This window comes from Bos mutus, chromosome 13 (assembly GCF_027580195.1).
Source record: "Bos mutus isolate GX-2022 chromosome 13, NWIPB_WYAK_1.1, whole genome shotgun sequence".
Taxonomy (NCBI): Eukaryota; Metazoa; Chordata; class Mammalia; order Artiodactyla; family Bovidae; genus Bos; species Bos mutus.
This window is the reverse complement of record NC_091629.1, coordinates 6,534,038-6,558,597: the sequence shown is the minus strand read 5'-3', so window position 1 is coordinate 6,558,597 and position 24,560 is coordinate 6,534,038. Positions and strand designations below refer to the sequence as shown.

The window sequence follows — 24,560 nt, the reverse complement described above, 5'->3', positions numbered from 1 at the left end:
GTGACACTGTCTATGTGTGACTAGTTTAACTTCGACGTGTTTCTGATGTAGTTTAATTGTATGTTACTAAATAGCTTCTCTGTGCAAATGCAATTTGGACTCTAAAAATACTGCTTATTTGTACTTGAATACATTATAAATTTGTTATTAACAACGTCTGCATGATTTAGCCTGATGAGATATTTTCCTTTGCATCCATGCATTCTTTTTTTCCTCAAATACTATCTACAGGAACAAGAGAGGAGTTGTGAGCAAGACGTTGCCTGAGTTATAAATCACCTTCTCATAAGAAAGAAAGAGAAGGAAAAGATTTTAAATAACACAGGACTGAGCAGAATTGATTTTTTACTTGTACTTCCAAAGCTTGGAGTAGAAGAAGAGAGTCCAAGAGAAGAGGAACAGGGAGGAGCTGGTATGGGTTGCCCAGCCTTTTGGGCTGGTCTGCAGGGGTGAGCGTTTTGAATCAGGTGGATCCGTGCCCTGACTCAACTCTGGTTGCCCGTGGAGGGAGCCGTTGTCCCCCGCATGTCCACGGCTCAGAGAGTAAAGACAGCTACATGGCAAAAAGCTGAAGAAGATATGTTAGAAAATACAGCTCAGTCCCCAAGCCTCAGCATGAGGTGGGGAGTAGACAAATGTTTCTCCTGAGTGCTCAGAATGGTGAAGACAGGGCACTGGGAGCTTTCAGTCAAGAGAGCAGCCATTCACTCAAGGGGCAGAGAGTCCAGGGACACAGCCTGTGGGACCCTGCTCGTGGGAGTCTGCCAGGATTAGCTTCACAAGATTCAAAGGAAGGCAGATCACATCAACATGAAATATTATTGGGGGAAATTTTTTTGAGTAAGATTCCTTTTAAAATAATAATAAAATCACTAAGAATCGCGCAAAATAAGGATGGGAACTAAAAATAAAGGAGCCTGTTGACAGATGCATTGATGGCTATACCAAATACCATCTAATTGACTGATTGCAAGCATGGCTCTAGGAAAGAAAGAATCTGACTTTGTCCCTTATTTTGAATAAATTACAGTTAAAAGATGGAGACTTCACCCCCAACACAGTTCTAATTAGAAATTTACATATCCAGTGATGGATTTTTTTAAACTTTCATCTTAGATGATAGGATATAAAACTGAATGAAGCAAAGCAAACAGAAGAAGCCTCTGTGGGGCCTCAGCAGCTCCCCCGGGTCATCTGATTACACCAACATTCTCTAATATCAATAATGGGTAACACTAAAATATCTACTGCCAGCTATTTTACTGTGCTTGCCATTCATTTGTTCATAGGAAGTTTTCCACTTTGACCAGTGTCCTGCTTCAATCTTGACAAAGATGGGAAGGAAACAGGGGAGACAGTAAATGAGGGAGGGAAAAAGGGAATTCTGATCTAAGTTAGCTAGATAAATTTTTCTCATTTGAAATTTAATTTTGGGGGACCTCCCTGGTACTCCAGTGGTTCAGACTCACCTTCCAGGGCAGGGAGTGTGGGTATGATCCCCGGTCAGGAAGCTAATATCCCACAAGCCTCCTGGCCAAAGAAACCAAAACATAGAAAAGAAGCAACATTGTAGCAAATTCAATAAAGACTTTTAAAATGGCCCACATCAAATGAAATGTATTTCTTTGCTGTGTTCTTTGAAATAAGACACACATATTGTCACTAACTTAGTGTCTGAAGGCTGCTGCATGATGGGCAGTGGGTCCCTTGAGGCCCCCAGAGCAGGCGATGAAATGATCCTAAGGGCATCTCCTCTAGCCTGTTGACCTTCTCTAATTGGTCCTTGGCAGAATTCACAAAGGAAGGCACTGCCATGATGTGAAGACCACATTAGCCTGAAGCATTGGTGGTTCCTGTTTACAGTTTTCAAGGCAAACTTGCCCACGTTATCTGCATCCCCACCCTGTGATTTGGGCAGGAAGACATCATTATTAGTCTCATTTTATAGCTAAGGGTGGGGTGAGAACATAAACATGCCAACTTCTGACCTCCTTATGTTTCACAGTCTGATCTCCGTATTTAAACTGAACACTTCAAACTATTTCTCTTAGAAAAGGTACCAGTGTAGCAGTGTAGCTTTGTACTTGGAGAAACAAAGCTCCCTAAGCTCCCTCTGTCCCTACCTTCAAACCACCCCTTTCCCCACAGTGCAGCAACACCTCCATGTCTTCCTGGATCTTTCCTAACAGGGCAGAGGCCACCTTTAAGCTAAGACTGAAAGGATGTGAAGACACCATTCAGGAAAAGCCAGAAGGTAAGAATTCCAAGTTCCTCAATCAAGAACAGAGAGGAATACACCAGTGTAGTGTGGACTCAGCTTGCTTTGGACGAGAATACAAGATGCTATGAGATGAGGTTAGAGAGGTGGAGCTGGCATCAGATCTTTTTTTTTTTTTTTTTTTAATGGCTACACAGCTTGTGAGATCTTAGTTCCCCTGAGCGGGAATTGAACCCAGGCCCTCAGCAGTGAAAATACGGAGTCCTAACCACTGGACCGCCACTGGAATTCTCTGGCATCAGATCTTGTAAAGCCTTGGAGGTCATGGCAAGGAGTTTAGATTTTATCCTAAGTACAAAGGCAAGTTTAAATTTTCTGTAGCAAAGAATGACAAATCTGACATGTTCAGGGAGGTGTGATATATAATGGTTAATAATTCAAGCTCTAGAATCAGTCTGCTGCTGCTGCTGCTAAGTCGCTTCAGTCGTGTCCGACTCCGTGTGACCCCATAGACAGCAGCCTACCAGGCTCCTCCGTCCCTGGGATTCTCCAGGCAAGAACACTGGAGTGGGTCGCCATTTCCTTCTCCAAGAATCAGACTATGTAGATTCAAACACCATTTCTACCATTAAATGAAGACATTATTTAATTTCATTATGTCAGTTTCCTCTTTAATAAAGGTAACACTAGTCCAACATAGGACTCTATTGAAATGATTCACTGTAAATCACTTGGAATGGTGCCTCGTGTCTAAAAAGCATCGGTAAACATTGTGTATGGGTGTGTTAGTTGTCAGTCATGTCCAACTCTCTGCGACCCCATGGACTGTAGCCCACCAGGCTCCTCTTTCCCTTCTCCAGGGGTCTTCCTGAGCCAGAGATAGAACCCCGGTCTCCCACATTGCAGGCAGATTCTTTCCTGTCTGAGCCACAAACATTACTTGCTTTTATTTTATTTTTAATTATTCTGGCTGCTGTTTGGAGAATGGATTGGGGGCAGTGGGTAAGGAGCAAGGTCAGCTGGGAAGTTATTGAAATGGCCCAAGGGATAGTTTATGGGGCTTGGACTAAGTAGGTGTCCAAGAGACAAAGGGATATACATTTGGGGAGAGCCAGAAGGACATCTGCTGCATTCGAAAAGGGTAAGAATTAAAAGACAGAATTAATAATGGTTTTGGGGTTTAGGATTGAGGTATGAAGGGGAGAGATAGATTTTACTGAAATGAGAAAGACTGAGAGGAGCACTGGTTTAAGGGAAAATAAAAATTTCTATTTTATCCAAAATAAGTTTCAGGCAACTTGTTGCAAATTCAATAAAGACTTTAAAATAAAATTCAAGTGGAAAGGTCAATAAAACAGTTATGTAAAACCAGGTAAATGTAACAGTCAAAGCTGTTAGAATCTTGGGAGCACAGTCTTAGCCACTGCATAACATAAATGGTTCTATTGAATAAGACCTTGTTGGTAACCCCAGTGCCTTAAGGAAATAAGTTGTATTGATCTTATATCCAGCTCCGGAGAAGGCAATGGCACCCCACTCCAGTACTCTTGCCTGGAAAATCCCATGGACGGAGGAGCCTGGTAGGCTGCAGTCCATGGGGTCACGAAGAGTCAGACACGACTGAGCGACTTTACTTTCACTTTTCAGTTTCATGCATTGGAGAAGGAAATGGCAACCCACTCCGGTGTTCTTGCCTGGAGAATCCCAGGGACCGGGGAGCCTGGTGGGCTGCCGTCTATGGGGTCGCACAGAGTCGGACACGACTGAAGTGACTTAGCAGTAGCAGTATATCCAGCTCAGTATTGAAGACCAGCATTCAAATGTGACTCTGTAGGGACTTCTCTGGTGGCCCAATGGCTAAGACTCTGGGCTCCCAATCCTGGGGATGTGGTTTTAATTCCCGGTGGGGGAACTAAGATGCCACAAGGTATGGCCAAAAATAGAAAATATGACTGTGCCCATTAAAAACTGCTAAATCTTAATTTGATGTTCTAAAATACAGAACAGGGTCAATTGTAATAAATTCTCGTATATTTTTTTCTTGCCTTAATCAAGTTGTTGGATCTTCCCTGTAGCTCAGATGGTAAAGAATCTGCCTGTAGTGAAGAAGATCCGGGTTCAATCCCTGGGTTGGAAAGAAAAGGGCACGGTAACCCACTCCAGTATTCTTGCCTGGAGCATCTCATGGACAGAGAAGCCTAGTGGGCTACAGTCCACGGGGTCACAAAAAGAGTCGGACAGACTGAGGCGACTTAGTGTACACATATGCACCAGCTAAAAAGCAGATTAAAAAAAACTTTGGATACAAAAGATCTTTAATAAAGTTTGTGCTTTAAACTTTAAAAATATGTAACACTAGTGTTTCTTAAATCTTGTACTCTTTTCAGTTGTGGGACAAACCCCTCTTTGCTGTAGGATCATTTAAGGTTCCTCTGCCACCTCCAATAGCTTGTTGTAGCCAGTGGCATCAAACAGAGCTTCTGGAAAATCTGTAGCATTTAATTTCATATTTCTTCCCACAAAATTTTGAATTTTCTAATTTATATTTCAGAAAGGCTTCCTACAGCAAAACATTGTGATTCTTTCATAATTATCAATATTTGTTAAGAATGTTAATATTTTAGACTGAAAATTTTCCTTTATTGTTGATAAGTAAGATTCTAATTAAAATGTAGTATATAGATTATTAAAATTATGTGTGGGGTTGTTTTTTAAATTTTTGAAGTTGCTTTTTGAAATCATGAATTGAAAAACAGTCCAAGGTACAAAAATATTTTCTATGGCTCTGTTGATATACAACTGACATATATAGTAAATGACACATATTTAAGATGTACTATTTGGTCAGTTTTTGACGTATATACATACGTTTGGAAACCATCACCAAAACATGTTCATCACCCTTGAAAATTTCTTTCTTTTTTTCTTGGCCTCGCAGGGCATGAGGGATCTTATTTCTCTGACCAGGAATTGAACCTGTGCCCTGCAGTGGAAATGCTGAGTCTTAACCACCAGGGAAGTCCCTAGAAAGTTTCTTCAAAGTTCCCTTGTGCCCCTCTGCAATCCTCCCTTTTTCCTTCCTCCCACCCCTTCCAGTTCTTTTACTCACTACAGGTTAGTTTGAATTCTCAAGAATTTAAAGAAATAAGACCAACCATTCAACATGTCTTCTTTTTAACCTGTTTTCACTCAGCATTATTTTGAGATTCAGCCACACTGTTGTATCAGAAGTTTGTTCTATTTTATGGCTGAATAATATTCTGCAGTATGATTTTTTTAACACCATTTTTTTTAATCCATTCACCTATGCTGGACAGTTGGGTTGTCTCCAACTTGGGACTATAAAAAATATAGCTGCTATGAATATTTGTGTACAAGTCTTTGTGTGGACATATGCTTTTATCTCTCTACCTAGGAGTAGAATAGCCAGGTCATACGCAACCCACTCCAGTACTCTTGCCTGGAAAATCCCATGGACGCAGGAGTCTGTTAGGCTGCAGTCCATGGGGTCACTAAGAGTCGGATATGACTGAGCGACTTCACTTTCACTTTTCACTTTCATGCATTGGAGAAGAACTGGCAACCCACTCCAGTATTCTTGCCTGGAGAATCCCAGGGATGGGGGATCCTGGTGGGCTGCCGTCTCTGGGGTCGCACAGAGTCAGACATGACTGAAGCAACTTAGCAGGAGCAGCAGCACAGTATGTGTTTAACTTTGTAATCACCTGCTAAGCCATTTTCCAAGGCTGTACCATTTCCATTCCTGCAAGCAGTATCAGAGAGTTCCACTTCCTCCACACCCTTGCCAACACTTACTATAATCAATCTTTTTAATTTTAGCCATACTAGGATAAGTATGGGAGAAGGCGATGGCACCCCACTCCAGTACTCTTGCCTGGAAAATCCCATGGATGGAGGAGACAGGTAGGCTGCAGTTCATGGGGTTGCTGAGGGTCGGACACGACTGAGAGACTTCACTTTCACTTTTCACTTTCATGCATTGGAGAAGGAAATGGCAACCCACTCCAGTGTTCTTGCCTGGAGAGTCCCAGGGACGGGGGAGGCTGGTGGGCTTCCGTCTATGGGGTCGCACAGAGTCGGACACGACTGAAGCGACGCAGCAGCAGGATAAGTATGTAGTAGTGCCTCATATGGTTTTAGTCAGTGCAGCAGTTTTGATATCAACAAGTTTTTTAAGATTTTGGTTAAGGCATAAGTATTTTTCAGGGTTCTGCTCGTGGTTTTCATTTACACCCAGGCGTGGCAATCAAACTGGATGAAGCATACAGAGGAAAGACTTTAAATATTGGTTTTATAGCTTGCATTTTCACACATTTTACTTTGACAGCCCTAAACCACTTTTCACCAGGTTTGCTCTTTCATACAAAAGCTGACTGCTGGATGTTGCCATTTGCCATTACTGTGTGAAAAGAAATGGTGTGGAAGAACAGGTGTTTTGTTTTTTTCTTTTTTTTTAGGTTTTGCTAGAGTTAACACTGAGAAGGCAATGGCAACCCACTCCAGTACTCTTGCCTGGAAAATCCCTGGTAGGCTGCAGTCCATGTGGTCGCTAGGAGTTGGACACAACTGAGCGACTTCACTTTTACTTTTCACTTTCATTCTTTGGAGAAGGAAATGGCAACCCACTCCAGTGTTCTTGCCTGGAGAATCCCATGGACGGGGGAGCCTGGTGGGCTGCCGTCTATGGGGTCGCACAGAGTTGGACATGGCTGAAGCGACTTAGCAGTAGCAGCAGCAGCAGCAGCAGAGTTAACAACTGAGTGAGCAGAAAGTGGATATTAAAAATGTAAAATTATCTAACAAAACAGAAACAGGCTCACAGATATAGAGATCAAACTAGGGTTACCACTGGAGAGAGGGAAGAGGGTGAGATAATATAGGGGTGAGGATTAAGTGACACAAACCAGAACAGATAAAATAAATAAGCTACAAGGATATATTGTACAGTACAGGGGATATGGCCAATATTTTACAATCACTTTAAATGGAGTATAAACTTAAAAATTGTGAAACTTCTGTCACACCTGAAACTTATTGTTCATCAACTATACCTCAATTAAAACAAAAAACAAATAAACTACCCGGTATATTGTACAGCACAGGGAATACAGCCAATATTTTATAATAAATCTAAATGGTGTATGCTGCTGCTGCTGCTAAGTAAAAATACTGAACTACTATATTTTACACCTGAAACTAATATAATATTGTAAATTGACTATACTTTGATTTTAAAAAACTTAATCACAAAAATTTAATATTCTCATAATGTACAAAGAACTCATTACTCAACAATAATACAACAAAGCCAAACAAAAATGGAGAAGGCAAAAAAATGTATAGAGTGATAACTACAGTTAATAATACTGGATTGTCTATTTGCAAGTTACTGATACAGTAGATCTTAAAAGATCTCATCACAAGGAAAAAAAATTGTAACTGTGTGTCTGTGTGTGGTGACAGATGTTAACCAGACTTATCCTGGTGATCATTTCACAACATATTCATGTACTGAATTATCATGTCGTTCATTAAAGCTACAATGAGGTGCCTACTGCCTCACACTGATTAACAGCTACTAGAAAGAGGGACGGAGAAGGCAATGGCACCCCACTCCAGTACTTTTGCCTGGAAAATCCCATGGACGGAGAGGCCTGATGGGCTACAGTCCATGGGGTCGCTAGAGTCGGACACGACTGAGAGACTTCACTTTCACTTTTCACTTTCATGCATGGGAGAAGGAAATGGCAACCCATTCCAGTGTTCTTGCCTGGAGAATCCCAGGGACGGGGGAGCCTGGTGGGCTGCTGTCTCTGGGGTCTCACAGAGTCGGACACGACTGAAGCGACTTAGCAGCAGCAGCAGCAGAAAGAAGGAGGGTGTGGAGAAATTGGAACACTTGAGCACTGCTAATGGGAATGTAAAATTGTACAGCCACTGTGGATTCCAGCACAACAGTTCCTCAAAAATAAAAAATAGATACGATCCAGCAATTCTACTTCTGGGTATATACCCGAATTTATTAAAAGCAGGGGTTCAAAGAGATATTTGTACACCCATATTGAGGCAGCTTTATTCACAAAAGCTAAGAGGCAGAAGTAAGCCAAGTGTCCATGGATAAAAGAACAGATAAGCAAAATGTGAATACACACGGAATGGAATATTATTCAGCCTTAAAAAGGCAGGAAATTTTGATTTATGCTACCACATGGATGGAGCTTAAGGACAACATGGAAGTGAAATAAGCCAGTTTCAAAAAGACAAACATTGTATGATTCTCCTTATATGAAACAGTGAGAATCACAGAGAAAGCAGAAAGGTGGTTGCCGGGGGCTAGAGGTAGGGAAGACTAGGGAGTTAGTGTTCAATAGGTACAGAGTTTTGGTTTTTACAAGATGAAGAAAGCAATGGAGATGAATGGTGGCGATGGTCCCACAACATTATAAATGCATTTAATTGTTGTTGTTGTTGTTGAATTGCTAAGTCATGTCTGACTCTTTGAGACCCCACAGACAGCAGCCCACCAGACTCCTCTGTCCTCCACTACCTCCTGGAGTTTGTTCAAATTTCTGTCCATTGAGTTGGTGATGCTATCTAATACCACCTAACTGTACCCTTTAAAATGTTTAAGATGATAAATTTTATGATACATATTTTTTTAACCACAATTTTAAAAATTGGAAAAAATAAAGAGAGATTCAGAGCCTTCCTGGTAGTCCCCTGGTTCTTAGTGTAGTCCCTCAAAATACCCAGCTATACTTCCCAAGTTCAATGAGCCATCAGAGCTTTTCTCCAAGAACTTCTCCTTTATGCCTGAGCCACGTTGAATGGAGTTTGTTCCTTATAAATCAGTGATACTAGGTGGCAATGATAACGGCTCCAGAGTCACAAGGTCTAGGGAGGCACAGTGTATGCGCGCATCTCAGTATTTCACAGATGTTAATGCTTATTAAGTAACTGAACACTAGGCTCCCATGGGCATAGTCTCTGTGCAGTGTCAATGCAAAGAAACCAACAACCACATTTAATTTTAAACCAAGCCTACAATTCTTAAACCCCCCTTCTTCCCTTTCTTCTCACTTTCTGCCTCTCTCTTACCCTGCAGTGTCCCCAAACATCCTTCTCCCTGCTTAGCTCTCAGCTCCCCACCAAAAATTCTCTCCCAAGCTTTCTTGGGCATTGTCTTCTTCCCCATCCTTCTCCTCCTGGGGTTATTCTTCCATCTCTTCTATTCTGGTTTTCCTCCCACTCACTAGCACCAGGGTGTGGAGCAGGAAAGGGTTGGCTGAAAGATGTGAACAAAGGTCAGAGGACTAAGTGGTCAGGCAGAGGGAGGGTTTTACTAACAAGGAAGAGGAAAGATATATACTATATACAAAACATATATGGACTTCCCTGGCAGTCCAAGGATTAAGACTCCACTTTAGGGAGCATGGGTTTGATCCCTGGTCAGGAAACTAAGGTCCCATATGCCACACAGTGCGACTAAAATTTTTATAAAAGAAAACCCATCCTCCGTCCATGGGATTCTCCAGGCAAGAACACTGGAGTGGGTTGCCATGCCCTCCTCCAAGGAATCTTCCCAGCCCAGGGATCGAACCCGAGTTGCTTACATCTCCTGTTTTGGCAGGTGGGTTTTTTTTTTTTTTTTTTTTTTTATCACTAGCCCCACCTGGGAAGCCCTAGTAATAGCATCCTAATTACACATAGGTGTTATGGTTAAAATAGAAATCATGAGCAGAGTTATTTTTTTTTACTACCCATTTGTAAGTACACCTTTACCAGGACAGAAAAAGGAGAAGCAGATACCCAAGATGATATCCTGAGCATCTCTGGCTGTGAACAAGCTGAAAAGTCAGAGGCTCACACAGCTGTTTATCATTATCTCTCAGGGAATCTGTGGGTTGATTGAACTCCGCTGGGTGGTTTTTTCACCCTGGTCTCTCTCCTGCAGCTTTATTTAGATAAGGGGGCTGGGTGCCTTCACCTCATCCCTAGTGCCTCTGTGTTTCTCCAAATGGCCTCACCCCACTGCGGGCTGAAAGAGCCCGTGAAGGGCTAAGCCCGCCACCACTTCTGCTATCCTCTATCTGTCAGAACAGTCACAGCGCCTGCCTGGATTCAAGGGGGAGGGAAAGAAATGGATTCCACCTCTTCATGGGGAAAGAGAGAGATGGTTGTGGCCATTTTTGGAAAATACAGTCCACTGCAGGGGGCATAAAAGTTAGACATTTATATCAGAAACAGATATTCCTTATGATTAAGAGCAAGGCAAATAAAATAAATGGGCAAAACTATACAAAATGCTAAACCAAAAGAAAAAAAAAAAATCCCTCTCCCCTGGAGGAAACAAAGGTAGCAAGATTTTTACCTCAGGTCAACCCAGGCCCCTTGCCAGAAGATGAAAGTGCCCTTTAGCTGGAAGGAAATGAGCCAAAACACAAGTTGGACTTGGTGGATGTGCCCAAAGAGCAAGGTTGTAAGAAACTGAAAATCCAGCTCAGTGAAACCGAGTTCCCCTGCACTCTCTATCCACGAACCACCCTCTGCAGAGATATTCCAGGGAGGCCCTCCCCAAACAGGAAGCCACCTGGAGAATTTTCTTCCACTCCATCGTACCAGGATAATCAGTTCTTCCTTGCCTGTAATTCCATCAGGCATTCTCTTCCCCATCTTCCAAACTCAGTCACTGCCACTCCTGTGTCCTGAAGCTATTTCTGGAGCGTCCCTCTATTGGGGCATTAACTCTGCCCTTGCAGACTTGCCACTGCAACTTTCTCAATAGTAGGTGGTCTATTCTCTCACACTCTATGTACCTTAAGCTCAGAGGGTGAGTTTGCTGTTCTCTGTGCTCCCCATTGCTACCTGCAGACATTCTAGTGGCTCAACTTTTTATTTAAAATAATACAAAAAGCAAACACATGTTTCTCTCAAGGCTCATGCCATTTGGGTAAACTATTCCGTTTACCTCTTCAGAACAGCCATCTCCCGGAATTCCAGTCACTCCTGCTCTCTCACAAGAACCCTGACACTTGACTCCCAATCTTCCTTTAAGATGACCTTAAATCTTGTCGTCATTCTGTTTGTCCAGAAGAGTCATGCATTACACCTGTTTCCCAATTTCTCATCCAGTTGGCACTCTGGTCCCCTCAAAAGTGTCCCATATCAACAGTTCTATGTGATCACCCTAACCCTGGGTGACTTAACATTTTGCTACTTTTTGGCATCTTACTTCCTTGACCATCTCAGACACCCAGGCCCTTGGTCACACCCTGGACATTGTCAACATCCATAATCTCACTGCCTCCAGAAGCAAACTTCAAACTGCCTCCCTTCTGACCACAATGACCCATCCTTCCAGGTGGCTTGTTTTGGCCACTCCTATTACAGCTAAATGTTCTCCAAACCTAGGTAACCAGCTCTGCAGGAGGGCCACATGAATGAGCAGACTGCTTCTGCCACCATCACCAATTTCAGACTCAGGCTGCCTGGAAATCCCATTATATTCTTCTAAGCAACTCACTCTTGGATTCTTAGCAATGCCCTTGTTAAACTTTCTCCAGCTCCCTAAATCTATGACCTGCTAACCTCCTATCAACCCCCTCCCCCAGCAGATGATCCTACTTCTTTTTTTACTTTACAAAGAAACTAGAGGCTTCAGATACTATTTTACACAATCTCATGGATGAGAAAACAATCCTGGACATGGTCCCCATGGTCCTAACCTGGCTTGTCCCTACTGATCTTTCTTCACTAGCCCTGCCTCATACCAGTGCTCCCAGGATGCCAGTCTCACTGGTTTACACTTAATTTCTAATCCCTTCTGCCCCTCTCCCACCCCCAACCCAGCCCATCAGCAATACTGCAGGTTCTGGTTTCATACTGTATCTTGGATCCAAACTCTTCTCATTATCCCCACTGTTCAAATCCTGATCAAAGCTACCACCATCCTTCATCTGGATGGTCCCCACAGCCTCCTAAATGTCCTCTTACTGCTTTTCCTCTTGTCCCATCTGACTGAGCTTCCAATCACGGGCCAGCACGATGGCACACAGCAGAAATCGAATCACTTGCTAAAAACCTTCCAATATCTCCCCGCTACAATTAGAATAAAACCCAACGTCCTCAAGGCTGACTCCCAGCCCTGCTTGGTCTGGCACCTGCCTACCTCTCTGTCCCCAGCCTTTACCATTGCCCGACTCTTTTGCCATATTCCAGTTACCCTGCCTTTTTAACCCTCTCCGTTCCTTCCTCAAGATCTTTTCTTGCTTTCTTCACTATGAATGCTTTTCCAAGTCTCTGAATGGCTGCCCCTTTCCATTATTTTGCAGAGGTGTTCCTTAACCTCTTTTGCCATGAAAGTCACTCTGCTGCTTGGCTCTGCCTCTTTACCCAGTACTGAGACTGTTCAGAACCTCCCACTGGCTGCCCATCACTCAGAGCAAGACCTCTACTAGACCAGAACAGTCCCTTCCTTGCCCTTTTCTAACATCTTGAGTGCCCTCCTAACCCAAGCTTTTGAATGTGCTTCTCCTTTTGCTTGGAATATTCTCATCCAAAAATCCACATGGACTGCTCTCTCATCCATTTCAGTTCAGTTCAGTTCAGTCGCTCAGTCGTGTCTGACTCTTTGCATGAATCGCAGCACGCCAGGCCTCCCTGTCCATCACCAACTCCCGGAGTTCACTCAAACTCATGTCCATCAAGTCGGTGATGCCATCCAGCCATCTCATGCTCTGTCATCCCCTTCTCCTCCTGCCTCCAACCCCTCCCAGCATCAGAGTCTTTTCCAATGAGTCAACTCTTCGCATGAGGTGGCCAAAGTACTGGAGTTTCAGCTTTAGCATCATTCCTTCCAAAGAAATCCCAAGGCTGATCTCCTTCAGAATGGACTGGTTGGATCTCCTTGCAGTCCAAGGGACATTCAAGAGTCTTCTCCAATACCACAGTTCAAAAGCATCAGTTCTTTGGCGCTCAGCTTTCTTCACAGTCCAACTCTCACATCCATACATGACCACTGGAAAAACCATAGCCTTGACTAGACGGACCTTTGTTGGCAAAGTAACGTCTCTGCTTTTGAATATGCTATCTAGGTTGGTCATAACTTTCCTTCCAAGGAGTAAGCATCTTTTAATTTCATGGCTGCAATCACCATCTGCAGTGATTTTGGAGACCCCCCCAAAAAAGTCTGACACTGTTTCCACTGTTTCCCCATCTATTTCCCATGAAGTGATGGGACCAGATGCCGTGATCTTAGTTTCCTAGGTCTGGCTAAAGCGTCACTTAGCTAGATCTTCCTTGATGACACTAATTAATACAGCACCTCCATCCCCACTCTATTCCTCCCCTTTTAATTGCTGTCAAAATGCTGACAGTACTTGACATGTTAAATATTAATTTGTATATTGTCTGTTTTCTCCCAACTAGAATGTACCTTCCATGAGAGCAGGAATTACTCTCATCACTACTGTTTTGCTTGTTCTTAGAAGGGTAGGTGGTAAACAGTTTTTCCTTAAGTATTTAATGGCTGAACTATCTGAAATTACCTAATGAATTTATGGGTCTAATTTATGCCATCAGGTCTCTACCACCTTCCTCACAGATCCAGCTGTAGAACGACAGAGGAGGTGACTTCAACCACATTTCCAAATTTGGGTTTAACTGCTGTGTTTTCAGATTTCACCCACTTTCCCTCTGGAGATTAAGTCACCGGGTTCTTTCCAGTTAGTCCTTTGAGATTACAAATCCTGCGGCTAAGAGTGGCCTGGCGGGTGCGCATCACTGCGTATCTGTAGCCCATTCTTAGTATGTGTTAAATTAGATCTTAGATCGCTGGGTCAAAGGGTCACTGCAGATGTAAGTTAAATCTCTGTGGCCGAATCCCCGTGCACAAGGTTTTGGCTATTTTGGATTTCCACAGCTATATGGGAGAGGCCACAGGCTCGCCCGCCAACTGAGTGTCATTATTAGTCTTTAGGGGGTTGCCAACCCGATAATCAAGACACTGCCCCTGCGGAGCGCACCCTTCCCCGCCCCAGCTCTACCACGGAGACCGCCCAACCGCGGGCGGCGCGCGGCCTGCAAGCAGGGCCTTGCACAACTGGCCCGAAAAGAGGAAGCCCCAGAAGGGCTGAAGTCGACACTTACGAACACCGCTGCAAAAGAAACCGGCTTCTGGGGCTTTGGTGGAACCGCCGTTTGGGCCCCAATCCCTTGGCCGGTAATAGAAACACCGAGGCGACAATCCAGAGGACGCCTCCGAGAGGGGAGGGCCCGCGACGCAGGTAGGGGAGGCTGAGAGGAAGGCGCACCTTTCCCCCGGTTTGCAACCCAAGTTGTGGTCTTCTTTGGGGAGGGGGGGGAGAGGAGGAGGAAGGGGGAGCTGGGCCGTGGGAGGTGGGGAGGGGGAGGGGTAAGATGCGCGGAGGCACAGAGCCTTCGAGTCGGAAAAAGCGGCCCCGGGGCTTCAGGCGTCTGTATCCGCGTCCGTGGGTGTTTCCCACCAGGCGCCCTCCTCGCACCTCCATGCGGAGCCGCGCGCCGAGCGCCCCACGTCTGCGCGCCGCGAGGGCCGGGCCGGGCTGACACCACTTCCTCCCCAGCCGCCGACCCGAGCCGGGGCGCAGCCCGCGCTCCGCGAAGCCTCCCGGCCGCCGCCCCGAAGCTGCCCCGCGCACGAGTCTCCGCCAAGTGCCCGCGCGCCCCGAGCAGCCGTCGAGGTAAGTGGCGCCGGCCCGCCTGCCCCGGGAGCCCTGGGAGCGGCACCCGGGCCGCCCCGGCCCCCGACTCCCCTCCCCGGGATGTCTCCCGACCAGGGTCGTGCCCGAGGCCGGGCCGGGTGAACGCGCGGCTCCGCTGGGCCCTGGAGGGCGGTGCCCTTCGCCGACCCCTGCCCTTGACTCAGCTCCGCGGGGTTTGGGGCTGGGGTTCGCCTTCCCCGAGTTGGGTTTCGTCAGATTTGACTGATTTCCTGCCCAGAAAATTGCTCCAAAGTCAGACGGGGAACCGGTGTACCCTCTCCTGTCCAGCGGGTCCGGGAGCCGCAGCCTGACCAGCGCTGAAGGGCTTCCAGGGGCATTTCAGGGGGCATTTTCAGGGGGCATTTCCGGGGGCATTTCCGGGCGCCGTGCATTGAGTGCAGGTCATGTGAGAATTTGAGAGTGACGGTCACAAGTCTGTCGCGTCCTAGTGTTTCTTTTCTTGAAAACTTTCAGACGGCTGTTTCTTCTTTTTAAAAATAACTTTGCATCCGAATTATTGTCCTTTTCGCTTTAAAACAGCAGAGAGGAACGAGCTGGACACCAGGCACAGGTGTTGTAATTTTGTTTGGAATGAATATCCAGAGCGTCCTTTTAGAAGCACGAAGCAAATTAACCAGGATGTCGTTATATCCAGGAGGATCTCGGGTAGGGGTCCCCCAGAATACCTCATCCAAGCGCACCCCTTATCTTCCTTCAGGGAAGGTGTATCTCATCGTTCAGACCGTTGTGGAACGCTAAATGTGTTTGTTCCTGGTGCTACTCACTGCAAAGCGGTTCAAAAATAACTTTAAATGCAATTGTTATAGAAAGAAATGGAGTATCAGCAGAAATAACAAACAGAAAAGGCTCAGGGGTTTATTACTGCTCAGGTATAACGTGGTTTAAACAAAGGCAAGAGTACTAACTACTACTGATTTTAAAGTCTAGGCCTCCGAATGGAGGTTTCCAGGCCTTTGCCTCTTTGAGTAAACCTCAGGGTCAATTTTCTCTCTGGCCCGAATACTGAAATACTGGGACAGCCCATGGGCAGCCTTACAGTAACGCTGGCTAGCAAAATTAACAGAGAATCTACTAGGAAATTTCTGTAATGTCTTCATGGTGGTGTTTCCTGTCTGCTCAACGTGTTGTGAAAGGTCTAAGAAATTTAATGTCATCTTCAGATTCTGAGCCACCAGGGAAACAGATGGTAAAGAGTCTGCATGCAAGGTGGGAGACCCAGGTTCGTTCCCTGGGTTGGGAAGATCCCCTGGAGAAGAAAATGGCAACCCACTCCAGTATCCTTGCCTGGAGAATCCCATGGACAGAGGAGCCTGGCAGGCTACAGTCCACGGGGTCGAAAAGAGTAGGACCCAACTAAGCAACTTCACTTTCTTTCCGATTCTTAGTCATTTTCACATTATTACTGATATTTATATCTTTCCCGGATATTTGGGAGACTTGGGTTCTTTTCCAGACCTGCCTTTAGCTAGAGAAAAAATGATGTTAATTAAGTTGCTTTGATCTCTCTAACCTTATCAGTAAAGATTATTGGCCTACCTGATATCTATCATTAAAATAGCAATTGAGGAGTTTCCAGAATTCTTTGAATCTGTCCTGTCTTGAATGCTGACAAAGAATGGCTGATCACTAACAAAAAAGAATGGAGAAAATGATGATAACAGATGTTAGAGTCAAATCTTTTGAGGTCTTTTGTTTCTGAGAAGTTCCTCAAGAAACAGTAGATTTCTGGTCAACATGTAAGAAGGCGCATTTCCATTCTATTGAAAAATTTCAATAGGAAATTGATGACCCCAAGGTTGGGTAGGTCTATATAATCGATTTCAAATTTTTTCAAGTGTTAATTCTCAGGAAATATAACTTTGTAATATGGATTACTTTATGACTCAGTTTCTTTAAATCTTAAGCACTGCTTACTAGGTTTTGTTCCTTGGTGGCTCAGATGGTAAAAAATCTGCCTGCAATGCAGGAGACCCATGTTCGATCCCTGTGATGGGAAGATCTTCTGGTGAAGGGAATGGCAACCCACTCCAGTATTCTTGCCTGGAAAATTTCATGGACCGAGGAGCCTGGCAGGCTATAGTCCGTGGGGTTGCAAAGAGTTGGACATGATCGAGCAACTAACACTTAACACTAAATTTTGTAGTGTCTATTAAATCTTTTGTATTTTTATATCCTGAGAATGTATACCAATCACCTACTATTTTTTGACTTTTTTCAATAACAAATTAAAAGTTCTAGATATCTTCATATTACTATTAGAATGAACTGCTCATAAAATGCATTGCTGGGACTTGATTAAGTGGTCCAATGGTTAAGACTTTCCTTTCCAATGCAGGGCATACCAGTTCCATTCCTGGTCAGGTAGCTAAGATCCCACATACCTTGAAACCAAAAAACCAAAACATAAAACAGAAGCAGTATTGTAACAAATTCAATACTTTAAAAATGGTTCACATAAAAAGCCTTTTAAAAATGCATCGCCGAAAATGCCTATATTTAATATACCACTTCCAATTTCTTTAAACCATCCCACTTTCACAAACATGATTTTAATTTACTTCTAATCCTCTTCAGTGTTAATTATTTTTATGCTCAGTACCTTTTAGTAGTGCAGAAGCTTGTAATAAATTGTGTGCCATAGTCTGTCACACCAAAACGTTTACAATTGCACTGCATCCCCATCACCTAGCCAAATTCCTTGCACCGTAGTTGGGACTCAAATAACATTTACTAAATGTCCAGTGATATTAGTACCACTTCTGGGTGGTACCATCAATCCGTATAAGCCCTGAGACCCAGCTGGCCCCCTACCAACCCTGACGCTTGAGCAGGCAGACCTATAGCATCGCCCCAAGGCACCACACCTGCTCAGCTCCTGTTCTAAAGCTTGAATTCCTGACACCATTTCCAAACATTTTCTAAACATCATCTATGCACTTGAATCACCAAGAATCATATTATAAGAGCTAGTCTTTCTTCTCTGTCAACTCAGTTTCCTCTTTATCACCAACTGGTCATCATAAACAGTTATTATATTTATTTAGCTTATATTTTGTACCAGACCCTGTGTTAACTAACGTGGATGTGTTGTTTCAGTAAGCTTCACATGCTGGGTTTATGGGGCTTCCCCTGTGGCGCTGTTTCCCGCCTGTCAGTGCAGGAAGCATAATGAGGCTTGGGTTCTATCTCTGGGTCAGGAAGATCTCTGGAGGAGGGCATGGCAACCCACTCCAGTAGTCTTGCCTGGAGAATTGCATGGACAGAGGAGCCTGGCGGGCTACGGTCCATAGGGTCACAAAGAGTTGGACACGACTGAAGCAACTTAGCGTACCTGCATGCACGCACGTGGGCTTATACCACTGTTAACCCTTTATCGTTGAGGAAATGAAAGTGCAGAGAGGTTAAGAAGCTTACCCAGGGAGTGAGAAGCAGAGCTGACCTTTGAACTGAGTCAGTATAACACCAGCACTGAGGCGCTATACCAAGGGCAAGGGCTTAAATGGTGAAAAAGAACAGGAGGCCTTTCCTCAGTGAAGTTCGAGTTTACTAGGGGAGACATAAATGGGCAATTACAGCCCCACACACGACCAAGGCCTTGTGCTGTGTGAGCACCCATCAGATTCCTACACCGCACGGGGGTCAGGGAGGATGAAGTGAAGGTAGGCCCAGCAAAGAACATGCCTTTTTAGAGTGGGAAAACATGTCTTTCGAAAAAATAATCTTCTTTAGCAGCAACCATTTGATTTAATTTTTGGCTGTGTTGCACAGTATGTGGGGTCTTAGTTCCCAGACCAGGGATTGAACCCATACCCTCTGCATTGGAACCATGGAGTCTTAACCACTAGACCACCAGGGAAGTCCCCATGTGGTTTCATTTTTAGCTTTATTATGTTTCCAATCCTCTTGATAATGGGCTGTGTTAATTAAATCAATGAATAGTGAGTAGCTTTTTTTTTTTCCTACTTCTGCTGGGGATCCTTCTGATTTGATCTCATATCACAGACTCATCAGTGAAATGGCTGCAGGCTGGGAGCAGGGATAAATGCTAAATCACACAATAGTTATGTTTGCACAAACTGGCCAGAAGATTTATGTCCATAGATCATATCAAACTGGAGGGAAAATACAGAGTGATAGAACAAGCAAACATTAGATTTATTTTCCCTTTTTCACTATGAAATATTCCATAAATACAGTAGATGATGTAAGATACATACGTGAGTGTGTGAAAGTCCCTTAGTTGTGTCTGACTCTTTGCGACCCCATGCACTATACAGTCTGTGGAATTCTCCAGGCCAGAATACTGGAGTGGGTAGCCTTTCCTTTCTCCAGGGGATCTTCCCAACCCAGGGATTGAACCCAGGTCTCCTGCATAGCAGGTGGATTCTTCACCAGCTGAGCCACAAGGCAAGCCCATACATATTATTACAGCAAATAATAATAAAACTGACATCAGGGTACATATCATCTAGCTTAAGAAGTAAAATAATATTAGTACCTCTGACTTCCTCTCAATAGCATTACCCTTTTTTCTTGATGGACTTCCCTGGTGGCTCAGATGGTAAAGCGTCTGCCTACAATGTGGGAGACCTGGGTTCAATCCCTGGGTTGGGAAGATCTCCTGGAGAAGGAAATGGCAACCCACTTCAGTATTCTTGCCTAGAAAAGCCCATGGACAGAGGAGCCTGGTAGGCTACAGTCCATAGGGTCGCAGAGTCGGACACAACTGAGCGACTTCACTTCACTTTTTCTTGATAGAGGTCATCATTATTCTGACTGTGCTGATTATTTGAAAAGGATTTAGAAAGCAGGTAAATGCATTTACAAAGATATCAAACTGGGAATTAGAGTATATTGGTACTTGGGAAACTGAAATTATTTTTTAATATTTATTTATTATTAGTTTATTTATTTGGCTGCACTGGGTCTCACTTGCCGCATCTGGGATCTACTTCCCTGACCAGGTGTGTAACTTGGGCTCCCTGCATTGCGAGCACAGAATTTTAGCCACTGGACCTCCAGGGAAGTTCCTGGGAAACTGAAATTAGAATCTTCACTGACTCAAAGCGTGGTCATAAATAGAGTGTCCTATAAAGTAAAGAGAACTTATTTTAATTTAAATAGCATGAAAACAAAGTGGATTACAAATGTTGAAGAGGAAGTACCATGGAAGTAGTAGAATCTTAGTTATTAATGAAGTAACCAAGATATCAGAGGATAACTGTAACTTTTAAGTATGGTAAAGCATACGTAAGTTAGGAACTGCTAATTTCCATATGACTTCAATTTCTACTTTAAATAGAATTCAGTCATCCAAAAAAATATTTGCCAAGCACTATTCCAGGTGAGTTGGACTGTGAAGAAGGCTGAGCACCGAAAAATTGATGCTTTTGAACTGTGGTGTTGGAGAAGACTCTTGAGAGTCCCTTGGACTGCAAGGAGATCCAACCAGTCCATTCTGAAGGAGATCAGCCCTGGGATTTCTTTGGAAGGAATGATGCTGAAGCTGAAACTCCAGTACTTTGGCCACCTCATGCGAAGAGTTGATTCATTGGAAAAGACTCTGATGCTGGGAGGGATTGGGGGCAGGAGGAAAAGGGGATGACAGAGGATGAGATGGCTGGATGGCATCACTGACTCGATGGACGTGAGTCTGAGTGAACTCCGGGAATTGGTGATGGACAGGGAGGCCTGGCGTGCTGCGATTCATGCAAAGAGTCGGACACGACTGAGTGACTGAACTGAACTCAACTGAACTGATTCCAGGTGAATGAAAGAGACAGAGATCTCTGCGTTTGGGGAGCTGTATTCCAGTTAGGAGACGCAGATAATCATCAGTAAGCATCAAAAATAAGTAAATAATATTGGTGAGTGAAGAGTCCCATTTAAAAAGGTAAAGTTGAACGAAATAAAATTGCAGGGTTAAATAAGATGGTCAGGCTTGGCCTCATTGGGAAGACCTGAGCCAGGGTTTGAAGGAGCTGACTGTCTGAGGGAACAGTGTTCTGAGCAGAGGGAACAGCTAGTGCTGAGGCCATAAGGCACAGGTAAGCCTGGTGCGTTCGAGGGAAAAGGCACCTGTGTGGCCTGGAGGGAGAGGGTAATAGGAGGTGTGGTTGGAGACATAGGGGGAAGGTAAAGAGATGGCAGATCACGTAGGGTCTTGTAACCCATCATGAAAACATTGGCTTTTACATTGAGTTAAACTGAGGGGCCGTTACAGGATTCTGAGAAGAGGAATAATGTGATCTGACTTACATGTCAAAGGCTTACTGTGATTGCTTGACAAAAAGCTGGATAAAGTCAGAAATCTATTAAGAAGCTTTGGGATTCGGCATATATTTTAATGGTAGAGCCAACAGGATTTCCTGGCAAAGTGGATGTGGGATTTCAGAGAAAGAGGAACCAAAGATGTCTCGAAATTTCTTGACCCAAACAATGAGAAGGATGGAAGTGGCATCAACCACGTGGGCAGTTTAGAGGGAAAGCTGTGACAAGTTGAGTTTTGGGGAGGGAGGCTTCAGAGGGAGGGGACACATGTATACATATAGTTGATTCATGTTGTGGTACAGCAGAAACTACAACATTGTAAAGGAATTACACTCCAATTAAAAATAAATTGAAAAATCTGGAAAAAGAAAGTTTTGGACATGGATATGAAATGTCAACTTGTTATCACTATGTGCTTATTACATAAAAGGCTACAGTCATTCAGCCTAAGTAACTTTTGGGGAAGGTACTATCATTAATTCTCATTGTACAGATTAGAAATGACAGTTTAGAGAGTGTTAAGAATTTTACCCAAGATTACATTTTAAGAACTGGGATGTAAAACTAGCTCTTTAGGATCCTAATGCTTTAAACTCTTCTTTTGAAACTTGCTGAAAGAATTGACCAGCAATCTTTATCATATAAATGAAATAAGAATATAGTCAGCTAATCAGTAATATTTCATGCCCTTGAAACTCAAGACAGTGAGAGTTCTTTTTAATAAAGGAGAGAGCAGGAAATGAATATTGAAAAGCCCCATACTTATACATGAATTCACAACCAGTGACATGGGCCTTATAAAAGGTTTCTGTGATTGTGAGGGTTTTGGGAATTTATTTATTTATTTGGCTGTGTTGGGTCTTAGTTGCGGCACATTGACTCTTCACTGGAGCATGCAGGCTTCTCTCTAATTGTGGCTCGTGGGCTTAGTTGCCCTGTGCCCTGTGGGATCTTAGTTTTCGGACCAGGGATTGAACCCACGTCTCCTGCTCTGAAAGGTGGATTTTTAACCACTGGACCATCAGGGAAGTCACCTCTAAGATTATGAGTTTAACATCAGGATTCTGAGGAAGGGAAGATAACGGCCCTTTGCACAAAGGAGGTTTTTGTGCCCCAAGGTTAAGATACTTATATTTTCAAAATCTAAAACCAGATGGATTTTAAATGGATGCACGAGTTAGAGCAGGACCAAGACTTCACTAGCAGCTGTTGAAGAGTGGTAGGTAACATTGCCCTGACATTGGAAGTGGCTTCTAGGAAGTAACTACTGAGATCAAGATAGCTGACATTTCATTTGTTTTGGCTACAGTAGGTGTCAGGGCAGTATAATTATGACATAGTAGCACTTAGTGGAATTCTGCTTACTTCATTGTCTGCATCACAGTTCATATCGTAGACTATTTTTTCCCCCACAAGCGAAAGTTTGTTTTTCAGTTAAGTGCATTATTAGAATTTTGTCTCAAAAAGAAAAGGATGAACAAATCAGTTATTGACAGAAAAAAATACCACAAAATCTTTTTCAGGCAGTTTACAGAATGATCTCAATTCAGTGAGCTGACTAAATGAATTTGTCTAAGGCTACTGTATTTATGGTATTAATGAACTCTTTCATCTCTGCTGCTAACATAAAATTCCCAGTTGATGGGTCAATGAACTGATGAAGTTTGGGATGTGGCATTAAAAAAATCATTTATTTTATTATTTTTTAAGGGGAATGACTCCCTCCTAGTTAAATTCCTAGATGATATGGCTTAGCAAGTCAAGACTGTTTCTTAGCAAATCAAGACTATTTGTTGACTGACATGGTACTTAAATTTCTGCCATTGTATGTGGCAAACAGAAATGAAGTGGCTTGGGCCCGGGACGTGGGTAAGTACAGTGCGATGCTGTGAGCAAGCGGCTCCCAAGATTAACGTAGAAGAGAAAGGCTGAAATGTCCAGGGAGTTCACTGCCCTGACCATCAGAGCAGAAAAGCACCCCTCATTCGAGATTCACAGAAGGGAGCTCTGTGCTTACATGCACACTCAAGTTGAATTAACACTCTGCTGAACACGCTGACACTGGAACTTTTTCTCCAGTCTTATATCTGTCGAGGGCTGATCATGTGCCAGACAGAGTAGAAGGTGTAAAACAAAATAAGATATGGCACCAAAGCTCCAGAAGCTTCTGGTCTACTGGGAGACCCAGGCCTGCAAATAAACACATTCCAGTTTGTGATGAGCATAAGATGGTGATGGGAGTGACTGTAGGGAAGACATAGTATGGGGGGAACCAAAGGCATTTTGAAGGATAAAGATATTTCCAGGAGGCCCAGTGGAAGAAAGCTACCTCAGGCACTACATGCATGAAATTGTTCGGCAGAGCTGGAGCATACAGGGCAGGGGGAAGGGAAACGGGAGATTTGGTTTAAATCTTAGTGCGTAGTACTCAGATCACATTTATATGGTACAATCCCCACAGTCTACCACCTTTGAGTCAAAATGCTTAGCACTTGTAAAAACAGAAAACTCTGGTTCTCTGGAGCCCTGTCCAACACAAGTATAATGCAAGCGACATAGATTATTTTTATTTATTTATTTATTTTGCCATGCCATGGGGCATGAAGGATCTTAGTTCCCTGATCAGGGATTGAACCCATGCCCCCTGCAGTGAAAGTGCGGCATCCTAACCGTTGGACTGCCAGGAAAGTCCCCACATAAATAACTTTACATTTTCAAGAAGCCACACTAGAAACAGTCAAAGAGAAACACAGGGTGTTAATTTAGTAATCTATTTTATTTAGTATGTATGTATCCAAAATGACCATTTAATGAATTAATATTAATTATACTAAATTACAGTAAATGTAAGTCATATTGAAATTGTGGATGAATTCTTTTTCTTTCTTCATACGAAATCCAGCGTGTCTTACACTTAGAGCACATTTCAGTTTGGACGAGCCACAATTCAAGTGCTCAGTGGCCACCTGTGGCTAGTGGCTACTGAACTGGACGGTGCAGCTCTAGGTAATTGCACAAATACTGTATCCTAACTAAGTGTTGACGGTTCGGCTGTTGGGAGGATACTAGATGCCTTATGAAGAAAACTAAGGGCAAAAAGAAACAAAAAGCATTTTCTGTTACTGTGGGGTGTGTCCTTGGAACCAGATTTTAATGCATAGCTCAGCCTACACCCAAAATGCTTCATTAGCCCTCTAAGCAAAAAAAACAACAACAAATTGCCATGGCTTACTTTTTATTCTTTATTGTCCCCTCTGCCCACCCTCCCATCCTCACCCTTATTTTTTTGG

General features: G+C 43.7%; 1 protein-coding gene across 2 annotated transcripts in view; it reads left to right on the top strand.

Moving 5' to 3' along the window:
- The first annotated feature begins 14,108 nt into the window (after positions 1 to 14,108).
- The window catches only part of APBB1IP (amyloid beta precursor protein binding family B member 1 interacting protein), a 77,600-nt gene continuing 67,148 nt past the window's right edge, over positions 14,109 to 24,560 (top strand). Inside the window, exons 1-2 of one of the 2 annotated variants that reach the window (XM_070380932.1) lie at positions 14,109 to 14,523; positions 14,842 to 14,958. The gene's annotated coding sequence lies outside the window, so the exon portion shown is untranslated. Of the gene's footprint in view, positions 14,524 to 14,745; positions 14,959 to 24,560 lie in introns of both variants that reach the window. The other variant, XM_070380931.1, reaches the window with a different exon arrangement.